Consider the following 11,732-nt stretch of genomic DNA (forward strand, 5'->3'; position numbering starts at 1 on the left):
AACCTTTCACTGAATACTGCAGTTGTTCTTGCTGATTGACGGGTGACCAAAATCTGCCCTATTTTTAAAAAAGGTGACAAAGAAGACCTCATAGCTCAACTTCTATCCAGTATAAAATCATAGAAATCAGTGGCGGCTCGTGCCTGGTGCTGTGGAACTGCAGCACCCCCAAGTCATTTCTACTCATTAGTACACGTTAAAAAGAATACGTTTATTTATTTATTTTTTTTGTATGTGATAATATATCATATTAATTATATATATATATATATATATATATATATATATATATATATATATATATATATATATATATATATATATATATATATATATATATATATATATATATATATAATCCTGAAGCTTAATGTCGATAATTGTCCCCATACTCATATAAGCATAAAAGCAAAACTTTGCTTGGGGCTGCGAAATTCACAGTTACACATTCTTAGTGAAATTCGCTTGTGCGCATAACGGTTAATATGAGTTAAATCGGAACTGTATTTTTCGCAGTTCCAAACGCGGTGTTTGCGCGTTTTCGCTTATTTTTATTTTTTTTTTTAAGAAGCTTTGTTTACAAATGTTTTCTTTTTATTATTATTAAAAAGTGTAACGTGTTCTTGTAAATAAAATCTCCAACTTAAAAAAAAAAAAAATCCCACACTTTTAAATGCGATTTAAGCACACAAAAATATATAATATGCCAAACTTTTTTTTTTAATTAAAAGTGTTCGAGCTTTTAGCCTTGAAGTTACAAATGTTATTTTTTATTTTACCTATATGGCTTATTTTATTTGTATTTTTAAGTAGTTTAAAATTTATTTATTTTGTAGTAGTTTAACTTTACAGGATAAAAAATATTTACATTTTTTTTTATAGAAAAGCGAAGAAAAGTTTATTTTTTAAAATACATTTTAGTTAGAAATGTTTTTGCCTTATATATATATATATATATATATATATATATATATATATATATATATATATATATATACACACATATATACATATATATACACATATATTCACACGCATATATATACACACACACACACATATATATATATACACACACATATATATATACACCCACACACATATATATATATACACACATATATATACACACATATACACACACATATATATACACACACATATACATACACATATATACACACACATATATATATACACACACATATATATACACACACATATATATACACACGATATATATATATATACACATATATATACACACATATATACACGCACATATATACACACACACACATATATATATATACATATATACACACGCATATATATATATACACACATATATATACACACACACATATATATACATACACACACATATGTATACACACACATTATATATATATATACGCACACATTATATATATATATATACGCACACATTATATATATATATATATATATATATATATATATATATATATATATATATATATATATATATATAAAGCTTTAGCATTTATTTACATCCCACGAGGACAAAGCAAGAAGTTTTACACTTTGAACAAAGTTTTTTAATTAAAATGTGCAATAACAAGACGAGTATGTAAAACCGTTTTTATAATAAGCTTAGTAAATAGCAAAGTTTGTTTTTATTTTTATATAAAAAGTTGTAAAAAGATTTGTAAATAAAATTATGTATCTTTAATTTTTTTTTGTTTGCTCATATTACAAACATGTAAACTTTTTTATTCTATATTTTATTTACAAAGTTTTGTTATAAACACACATTTTTAAATTTTAAATAAAACTGTTATTCAATAAAACCATTTTTAAATGGTAATCTCCTAACTTTACCATCGTTTGCAGGCAAAGATTTTGTTTTTATGAAAAAATAAATAATTAAAAAATTGTAAATAAAATGTATTTAAACAATGTTTTTCGTTTGTTTGCCTGCGGTAAAATTTTATTTAAGTTTAAAAGAAATATATTTGTATATTTTTTTATTACTCTGTAAAGTGTATACAATTTAAAATAGTGTTTTTTGATTAAAATGTTTTTGCGTATTACCCCTTTTTCGACGGCTTATAATGGCAAAGTTAAAAATATTTGTATTAAAAAAAGCAATTTTAATGACAAGCTTATTTTTTTATACGCCTATTTTTAATTAACAATAAGCCTTTTATAAATAAAACCGTTGTTAAATAGTAAAACTTTTTTCGTTAATAAAAATCTGTGACCTAAAAGTTATAAAAGTATGATTCAACTCAGTTAGAACTTCCGGTTCAGTTGAATCGCAAAAAGAGGATCACATAAACATTGTATTCCTTCTACCCTAATTGATATTCTACTAATAGACTACCTAGTACTTACCTTTCCCAATACAATTGATATAAAAAGAATTTAACCATGGTCTCCTTGCACCCCCAAGAAATAACTTCTGCGACGGTAAATGAACTTCAACAGATTGAGTTTTCACAGCAATCTCTCCATGATAAAGTTGTAATTAAGAAAAGAAGCCGTTCAACGCCTGATATTCAAATATCTCAGCCAGGCATTAGCAACAACAAAGTGTATATTCGTAGCTTTAATGGTACCAACGGAAAAGTTAGCTTTGCGGCTGTGAACTAAAAAAGGCATTGTTCAGCTTTCCTTGTTTGTTGTTAAGGGGTGATGTAACATGGACAAAAGATAATTTCAGAACTATTAGCAAAATGAACGATAGAACTGAAAAGCATGAGAAGCACGTTGACAATGTAGTTTCCCTATCAATTTTGGGGACCATAAATATTAAAGCAAAACTTAGTGAGGCCTGCAGACTTTCAATCAATCATCATAACATGAATGTTAAGAAGAACCGTGAAATTTTATCTAAAATAATAGATTGTATTTTCTTTTGTGGGAACTTTGAAACTCCCTCACGAGGACATGATGAAAAAGATGATTCAGTAAATCCAAGTGTATTTAGAGGATTTTTAAATTTTGCATCTTAATTAGATCCAGATTTAAAGAATCACTTAGAAACCAGTAATGTCTTCAAAGGTGTTTCCAAGACTATTCAGAATGACATACTTGACTGTCTTTTACAAATATACCATAATGAAATAAGGGCAGAAATTAGCAAAGCTTCCTTTGTAGCTGTCATGGCTGATGAAATAACAGATGTGTCTGAACATACACAAATGATCATTGTTTTATGGTACGTCTTGGATGAAAAAATACTTGAACGCATTTGGGGATTCTTTATTCCAGAAAACCAAACCGCTGATAGGATATCAAAATGTATTCTACAACAATTAGATATAATCCTTCAAGGGAATCGCCAAAAACTGATAGCTCAGACATTTGATGATGCAAATGTCATGAAAGGCAAAAAAGCTGGTGCTCAGGCGAAAATAAAAGCAGTTTATAGTAATGCGCATTTCACTCACTGTTATGCGCATCAACTTAATTTAATAATGAGGAATGCAGCAAGCATTACACAAAATGCTAGAATATTTATCTCTAACATTTTGGCTATTCCGACTTTCTTTTCTAGATCACCACAGCGTCTGTCCATTTTTCAAGAAGCATCTGGATGTAAGCATTCTACGTGTATCCGCCACAAGGTGGAACTTTAACATACATAAATAGAGTTCATGAAAATGTTCAAGCATAAAAAAACTGTCACTGAAATTCAGTCAACATCATATGTAGATGAGACCGTTGCAGAAGCGACAGGAATTCTGAAATATTTGAACGATGAAAATTTCATATTTTGGTTTGAGCTATTTCATAAAATTATGTCTCATGTTGAAATTATTTCTCGGGAAATTAGCATATATAAAGTCAATGAATACATAACAAATTTCAAAACTGCTATTTTAGAGATAAGAAACACCAAATACTGTGAAAATTCTTCACAAACACTCAAGGGCGAAGCTAAAGAACTGTGTGACTATATATCTGTTGATATAACGGACAGATATTCTTCAACTAAACATTTAATACTTGCTAAATTGTTTAACAAGATAAGCTTTGCTAGTTTTAAGAAAAAAAAACTACCTACAGAACAGATATCCTTGACAACTGAAGCATATTCCATGATTGACAAAGAAAAGTTTGAAACTGAGCTAGAAATATTTTATAGTAGGTCAGATATCCATGAGTATTGCAAAGTAATTGATCTCCTGAAATTTATTTTGGAAAACAATTTAAACGATGTTCTTAGTGAAATCACAAAACCCATAAAAATTATCTTGACAATTCCCATGACTACATAAGAGATAGAACGTTGTTTTTTCAACTCTGAAAAGAATAAAAACTTTTCTAAGAAACACCATGGGTTGCGAAAGACTAAATGCACTTGCAGTGCTTTCAATTGATAAAAAAGTTCTTCAGCAGTCATTCAGAAGTTAAGGAGAAAATTATCAATCTTTTCTCACAAATTAAAACAAAAAGAATGGAGTTTACTTTCAAATGAATGTAATAAGTAAAATATTTACATCTATTTAGAATTCCTTTAAGTTATTGTATTTTTATACGTGTGCATACGTATAAATTATGTATAATTTTATGTTTGTTTTATTTTTACACAATATTAAAAAAAAAAATAGGTGTTTTCTTTATAACAGCACCCCCACTAATCTTAGGCACGAGCCGCCACTGACAGAAATACTGTTCAAGCAAGCAATCATGGCTCATGTTACACCTACTGCTACCATCTCCCCATCTCAACATGGTTTTATTAAGAAACGTTCATGTCTCACAAATTGACTTGTGATGGAAAAATAAGTTACGAGTATCATGGATGATGGAGATGCTGCTGACATTGTCTTTTTCAACATTGCCAAAGCCTTTACCTCTGTCGATCACAGCTCACTTTTACATAAACTCATCAGCTATGGTCTTCATGAATCACGAAAAAAGGAAATAATGATGGAACAAGAAATCCACAAAACTTATATACATCAATTTTACTGAAAACTAAAAGGATTATTCAAATAATTGAAAAAAGAAATAAATAAAATCACTGTGTTATTTAATGGCATTTTCTTATATATATATATATATATATATATATATATATATATATATATATATGTGTGTGTGTGTGTGTGTGTGTGTGTGTGTGTGTGTGTGTGTGTGTGTGTGTGCAGACCTTTTAATACAGTGTAGTTAGTTATTTTTATGTTCCGTAGCATGTGTACAACAGTTGTTCTTGTGTGATGTCTCTTAATGTATGCGCTTGCATTTCCGTGATCGTCTTCAAAAAATGTTCGTTGTGGGTGCGAGTGTTTCTTTATGGGTTTAGACATTCAGCCACAGTTTAAAAAGGGACAATTACACATACCTTTCTTCATTTTGATGGATGTTTCCTTCACTCTCTCTTTCAGGAGTCTGACATGTGGCTGTGCTTTGGTTTCTTCCTTTCATCAAAAACAAAAACATGAACCATCTCTTTTATGTATAAACGTTTATTTCATGCCCTGGAGTTTGCGATGGCTAGATCTTGAAAATCTCCCATACCCTGGCTTTTGGACATAGAGACAAACTCTTCCCAATCTTGTTCCTAGCAAATCCCGACATTTGACTCCCGACTCCGACCTACTGTACATTTAAATATGACAGTGTAGTTCGATATAACAATGACGACGACAACGACAACGACGACGAAGATGATGATGATGGGAAGAAAGAGCATTGTTAAAAAAGGTTGTTATAGTATTAATTTAATACACACTATTTTTTGTGGATATAATGAATTGATAAAGAAGAAATCTGTTTTCTTCCCTGATAATTAGGATGGCACTCAACGGTTATTAAAAATATGTTAGCTGAAAAAGCTAGTATCTTGGATTATAAAATGCATCCAAAAAATGTCAGAAATGCCGTTTTTCTTTTTTTTTTTTGAAATTTGACAAGTCTCCCTGCCTTGACAGAGTACAAAATAGACTTCGTGGCTTAGTGGGGGATGCCCCTTTTTCTACCCTGCAACCTATCTCCCACAGAAGAGACGTTGCGAGCCTATCCTTGTTTTATCGTTATTTCCATGGCAGGTGCTCGTCTGAACTCCAATCTCTGGTTCCCCCCTTGCCAATCTTTCACGAAAACACCCGTCTAGATGAATCCACTGTGAAAGATTTCCCCCACTCTTTATCTGTGCCTAAATCAAAACGTGGATTCCATGAACAAAGCTTCTTTCTTAGAACTGCACGCCTGTGGAACTCTGTTCCGTCTGCCTACTTCCCACCTGACTACAACTTGAATGTCTTCAAGTCCAACGTTAACAAATTCCTAATGAACCGCCCCCTTAAGTAAACACTTCATCAAATCTCCACACTAACGTAATGTACTTGCAATAACCCTTATCCCTGAGTGGCTTCCGGGCCTTGATAAGTGGTGACCACTGTGTAAAAAAAAACAAAAAACATCCTTGGGATGATTGAATTCGCTTGGGGATCATTTGAAATATAGATCAGATGTTATGAGTTTCTTTGAACAGGAATAAACAAGATAGTGAATACAAATTCAAGTGGTTATTAATTGTTGTTCAGGTCTTAGAGAGAAAGAAATTCGGTTATCCCAAACATATCATATTTTTACTTATACAAAATGGCATTTGGAAAAACCCTTGATCATGCAAATGAAATTCAAGAGGAGGAGAGACCCTCCCACATGAGTAATAGTGAAAGGTAAAGACCTAATGGAGGGTGAAGGCAATGGAACCCTCCTGTTGTGGGTGACGGTCAGAGATACAGGTTCGAGGAAGAAGAAAAAAAACAGAAATTCTTTTTAGAGCATGAGAATTTAAAAAAATGAGATTGGTTTACTGAGAATTGTGAAATAAAATTCAGTGGATCGGAAGTTGGGTTCAAGCCCACCTGATTCTTAATAAAATGATGGGTAAAATTAGCCTCCAGGACACATTCTACCTGACCACAGGGGGACCCACACTATTTAGAGAAAAAAAGCCCCTGACTTAAATCTCACTCAGTTGCAAGCCACTGAATCCACACTGTGAAGAGAGACGTTCCCAGATTTAGGGTTGACTGGACTAACTTTACTAATAGAAGCTGTTAATTCCTTAACATTTGCATCTTGAATGATCAAGAGTTTTATAACTTTTAGTGAATAATTATCCTTTTTTATACCATAAGCTCAGTTATCGACTTGTTATTCTTGTTAACTTGGTTCTAATAATAATAATAACAATATTATTATTACTAGCATGGGTGCCCGGCGTTGCCCGGGTGTTTTGAGGTGTATACTGAGCAAAAAAACCCAAAAACCAAAAACAAAAGTCAATTTTTTTAACTTTGACCCCTATTATGACCCCTTAAAATTTATTGTTTAGGGCTCAAATAAAGTTATTAAGTTAGATCCATGTCCAAAGAACCTATATCTAAAATTTCACGTGTTTAGACCCAACATTGTAGGAGGAGTTTGATAGAGTTCTCAAAGGTCAAATCGTTGAACTTTGACCCCTTAATCACCAAATTTCTGTCCGAAAACCAATCACATCGATTTTTCTAAATCTCAGTACCCTGTATATCAAATTTCGAATCTGTAGGCTGAAAATTGACAGAGTTATTGCGTAGGGAAATGTACACACACACACACACACACACACACACACACACACACACACACACACACACACACACACACACACACACACCCAGACACTTTCACTTTTATATATATATAGATTAGAAAAAAGTTATCGACTTGTTATTATTTTCTTCTTTTGGCTTGAAATGATTTCTACTTTCTAGTGATGCTGACTTGAGAGACCACGGCTGAACGGATTGTGCAATCTCTCAAAAGCAACATGAGGAGAGTAGCAACTTGTCTGCTTGGATCATCTCATCAACCAAACCCCTCGTCAAAGAAACAGCCTAGCCCCCAGCGACTAAATGAGACCCAGAGCGGACAAATCTGGTGACATCACTTGCTGGACGTCGTTGGAGAGAAAGGGTTACTCTTTCTCTATCTCATTACATCACCACCCACGTAACCAACGAATTAAAATCACTTCATCCAAATTGTCTGGATTTGTTTTAAGTGTCAGCTAAACTTCCTGACATATTTTGCTTTATAACATTTCTTTCTTTGAAAACATTTTCTCTAAATATTTTCCTCTACATAACATTCAACAATATTACTAATAATAATGGATCAGGATTATCTGGCATTACCCTACACGTTAATATAATATTACATTTATATTAATGTGAATTAATTTATCTTGCATAGTTTATATTTACTTTTGTTATAAAAAAAAAGTTATTTAATTTGTATTATTTTATCATTTCTATTTGAACACGAAAAATTTAATCACATACAAAATTATGTTCAATATCATTTCACTGTATCGTTCATAATCCATAGAAAATGTAAACCAGTTTCATATGTAAAATACAAATACTTATCATTTTAACCAAGCGCACAAACAATTATTTTATATATTTAATCACGTATGCAATTATGTTCAATATTATTTCACTGTATCTCCCATAATCCATAGAAAATGTAAACCAGTTTCATATGTAAAATAAAAATAGTTATCATATTAAAAAGTTTCATATATAAAATACAAATAGTTATCATGTTAACAAAGAACACAAACAATTATTTCAGAGTTTGTGTAAGTTCCACCAGAATTCAGTCCCAAAGCCATACTGACATTTGAAAAGTTCAAAAATTATTTTTGGTTAGGAGTTTTACTGAAATGTATTTATTTTTCTCTTTCCTTGTCCTGTGCATACAGATCAGTTAACATTTCCTACATTTTTTGTTGGTTAGGATTGGGGTTAGGCTCAGATTCTGTCAATTTAAAAAAAAAGCCAAACAATATAAATTGTGATAAAAAATCAGAAATGGATTAAGAAATTTTGAGTAAATAAATAAAACAGAAGATTAAGTTTTTGTGATTTTTATAATTTTTATTTCAAAATTGTAACAAAAAAAAAAAATGAATTGATAAAATTAGTTCCTGGTCGGCAAACACATCCACAGGTAAAACATTGAGAAACGATGATGCGTTTCATAACAATCAACAATCTTTTATCCTGAATCATCATTATCATCACCATGATCGTATTATATGAATCTGAAGATTTTATTATTAACATTGGTTTTCCTGAAATTTTTCGGTTGGTTAATGTAGCCTTATATTTTAGGGATGAAAAGGTCTGTAAATCATGTGTCCCCTGAAAGGATCTGGAAAATTCTGCCCAGTGATTCATGCAAAATGCAACAAGTGAAAAAAAAAAAAAAAAAAAAAAAACTAGAACATTATACATCTTAATGTAGGAGTAAATCGGTAAAGGAAGTTGCAGAGGAAGAAAATCACTTCCTAGGGTCGATCTCATTGGGAAATATTAAAAAGTGAAGAAGAACGAAAACAAATATAAGCAAATATAAAAGTCACCACTGCAATCTGCAGCAAAATAGTCAACTTCAGGTTAGACACAGGCACAGATATGACCGTAGTACCAGACTGGATCTTTAGAAAAAATTCTCCTATAATAAAGTGGATAGATAAAAGACTATATGGACCAAGTCAGAACAAAATAAAGGTGATGGGAAAAATAGATGCTAAACTCTGTTATAGAGAAAAAAATTCACAGCAAGAGTTGTACATTGTTAATGATTTAATGGAACCATATACTTTCATATTATTATATCTTGTGAAACTAATGTAAAAACATAATATGAAAAGATTTTAAAACAAATTCTTTCATTTCTTACAGGAAAAACATGAAAGAAAAATTTTTGTTTCAAAAAATGACAAAACCTTTTAAAATTTATTGCACAAGTACTCATTTCTTTTCAATAACTTGTAGCAGCCTATTATAAACATTTGATGTTAGATTTGTAAATTTAGTGACTGGTAAGTTTTTGAAGCAACTTTTAACTGCTTGTAAGAGGTCACAGTTACTGTTAAATTGCCTTTCATGAGAATAAATATCTCTCTTCAAGAAGCTCTCTAGGTTCTTAATGAAATTCAAGTCACAGCAATTTGAAAGCCAGTCCATAAGAGAATCTTCAGCAAATCCATTTTCTTTCAATCAGGATTTACTAAACTTTGATGCATGACTTGGTGTGTTATGAAAGCCATTCAAAGAAATACTGCTCTAGAAAATGGCAGTAACTTTTGGAATTACTTTTAACTCCGTCTTTCATTTTAAATGAACTCACAAGCACATTATCAATAATTCCAGCCCATATCATGATTCCACCGTCGCCTTGTTTGCATTTAAAAAATTGTTTCCATTCATGTTGCTTACTCACTATACATACCATATATACTTGTGTATAAGACGATCTTGTGTATAAATCGATATGCATTTTAAGACCAAAAATTGTGTCATTTTAGATATTACCTGTGTATAAGTCGACTGTAGATTCTAAACAAGTTAAATGGTCCGTCTCATGGGTCTTTATTGCACTGATAATTTCCTTTTTCGTGTTTTTTGTAAGACATATTATAAATTGTTTATCGGTATACACAAGCGATAATATGTGCATTTATGCAAATGTGGTCTATTCAATTTTCATATATAGAACCAATCCACTGCACACTTACATGCAACAAATGCAAATGTTGCTAATCAGAAATTCTGATCAATGACATGCTGTAGATTCCAGGCGCAGTTAATGTTTTTACACATAATTTATGTTACATATGATAATAATGTAAACGCATACATTGCTCGAGCCATAATATACTGTAATAATGTGAACGCATGCGTAGGTATGTATTTTATTCAAAAGAAAATAGGGTAAGAATGGAGGGCCGTAACAATAATATTGTCATTTGTAGGATTTTTAATAGTAAACTTAGGGGACAATAACATATCATAAATACTATATTTCTTAACCTACTAAAAAAACGTCATAACATCACTAAATACATCATATCGAACTTAGGAATATAGCCACATTGAGAGCAATTCAAATTATTAGTAAGCCTCCTACTGAAAAACCGTGCATGTGCTTACATGCTGACAAACGCACTACAATGGGGTTTGGAAGGAATGCAATTAATTACTAGGATTACGGGTATATACCGAGTGCACAAACAAAATGGGGTTTCTTTGCTATGATCAAGCACTGGGTTGCTCTTTAACAACATTTCCAAAAACATTACCTATCTATAAGTCAACCCAATTGTTATGTCTCTCAGTTTTGTCCCTTAAACAGTTATCTCCCTTGGCCGGACGTTTTTCTTATAGAGTTTCCCATGACTCGACACCGGCAGATTGACCGGTGTTTTTGCCCCCTAACTCAGTTGCATTTCTAGCTGCATGGCTCGGTTTGTTATCTCTCATTATCCTTCACTGTTTTAAGCCATCTCCGGTAAGAAACATTATTTTTCCCCTTTTAAAGACACATTTTAATACCTTAATGTTATTTTTTTTATATTATTTCAGTTTTTTACCGTATATACCTTCAATAAACCTGTTTTGGGGATTTCCTGTCTTCAGAGTTTTGATTGACTTTTAGGAGGAGGTTCTCAGGGAAGATGCCAATGAGTTAATCGAGCAGTCTAGCTGCCACCATTTGAACCTTGACCGTACACCTGCTGACCCTAACACAAGAGTCAAGGACTACCTAGCTGACTAGGCAAAGCAGCTTAAAGAGTAAATTATTGGACCCCAACCACTTCGAGAATACAAATATGACCAGTATAAACTTGCCACCAATCATCTCCCTTTCAGACTGAGGAGCTCAGAGGG

This window comes from Euprymna scolopes, chromosome 9 (genome assembly GCF_053919585.1).
Source record: "Euprymna scolopes isolate OS-2025 chromosome 9, ASM5391958v1, whole genome shotgun sequence".
Lineage (NCBI taxonomy): Eukaryota > Metazoa > Mollusca > Cephalopoda > Sepiida > Sepiolidae > Euprymna > Euprymna scolopes.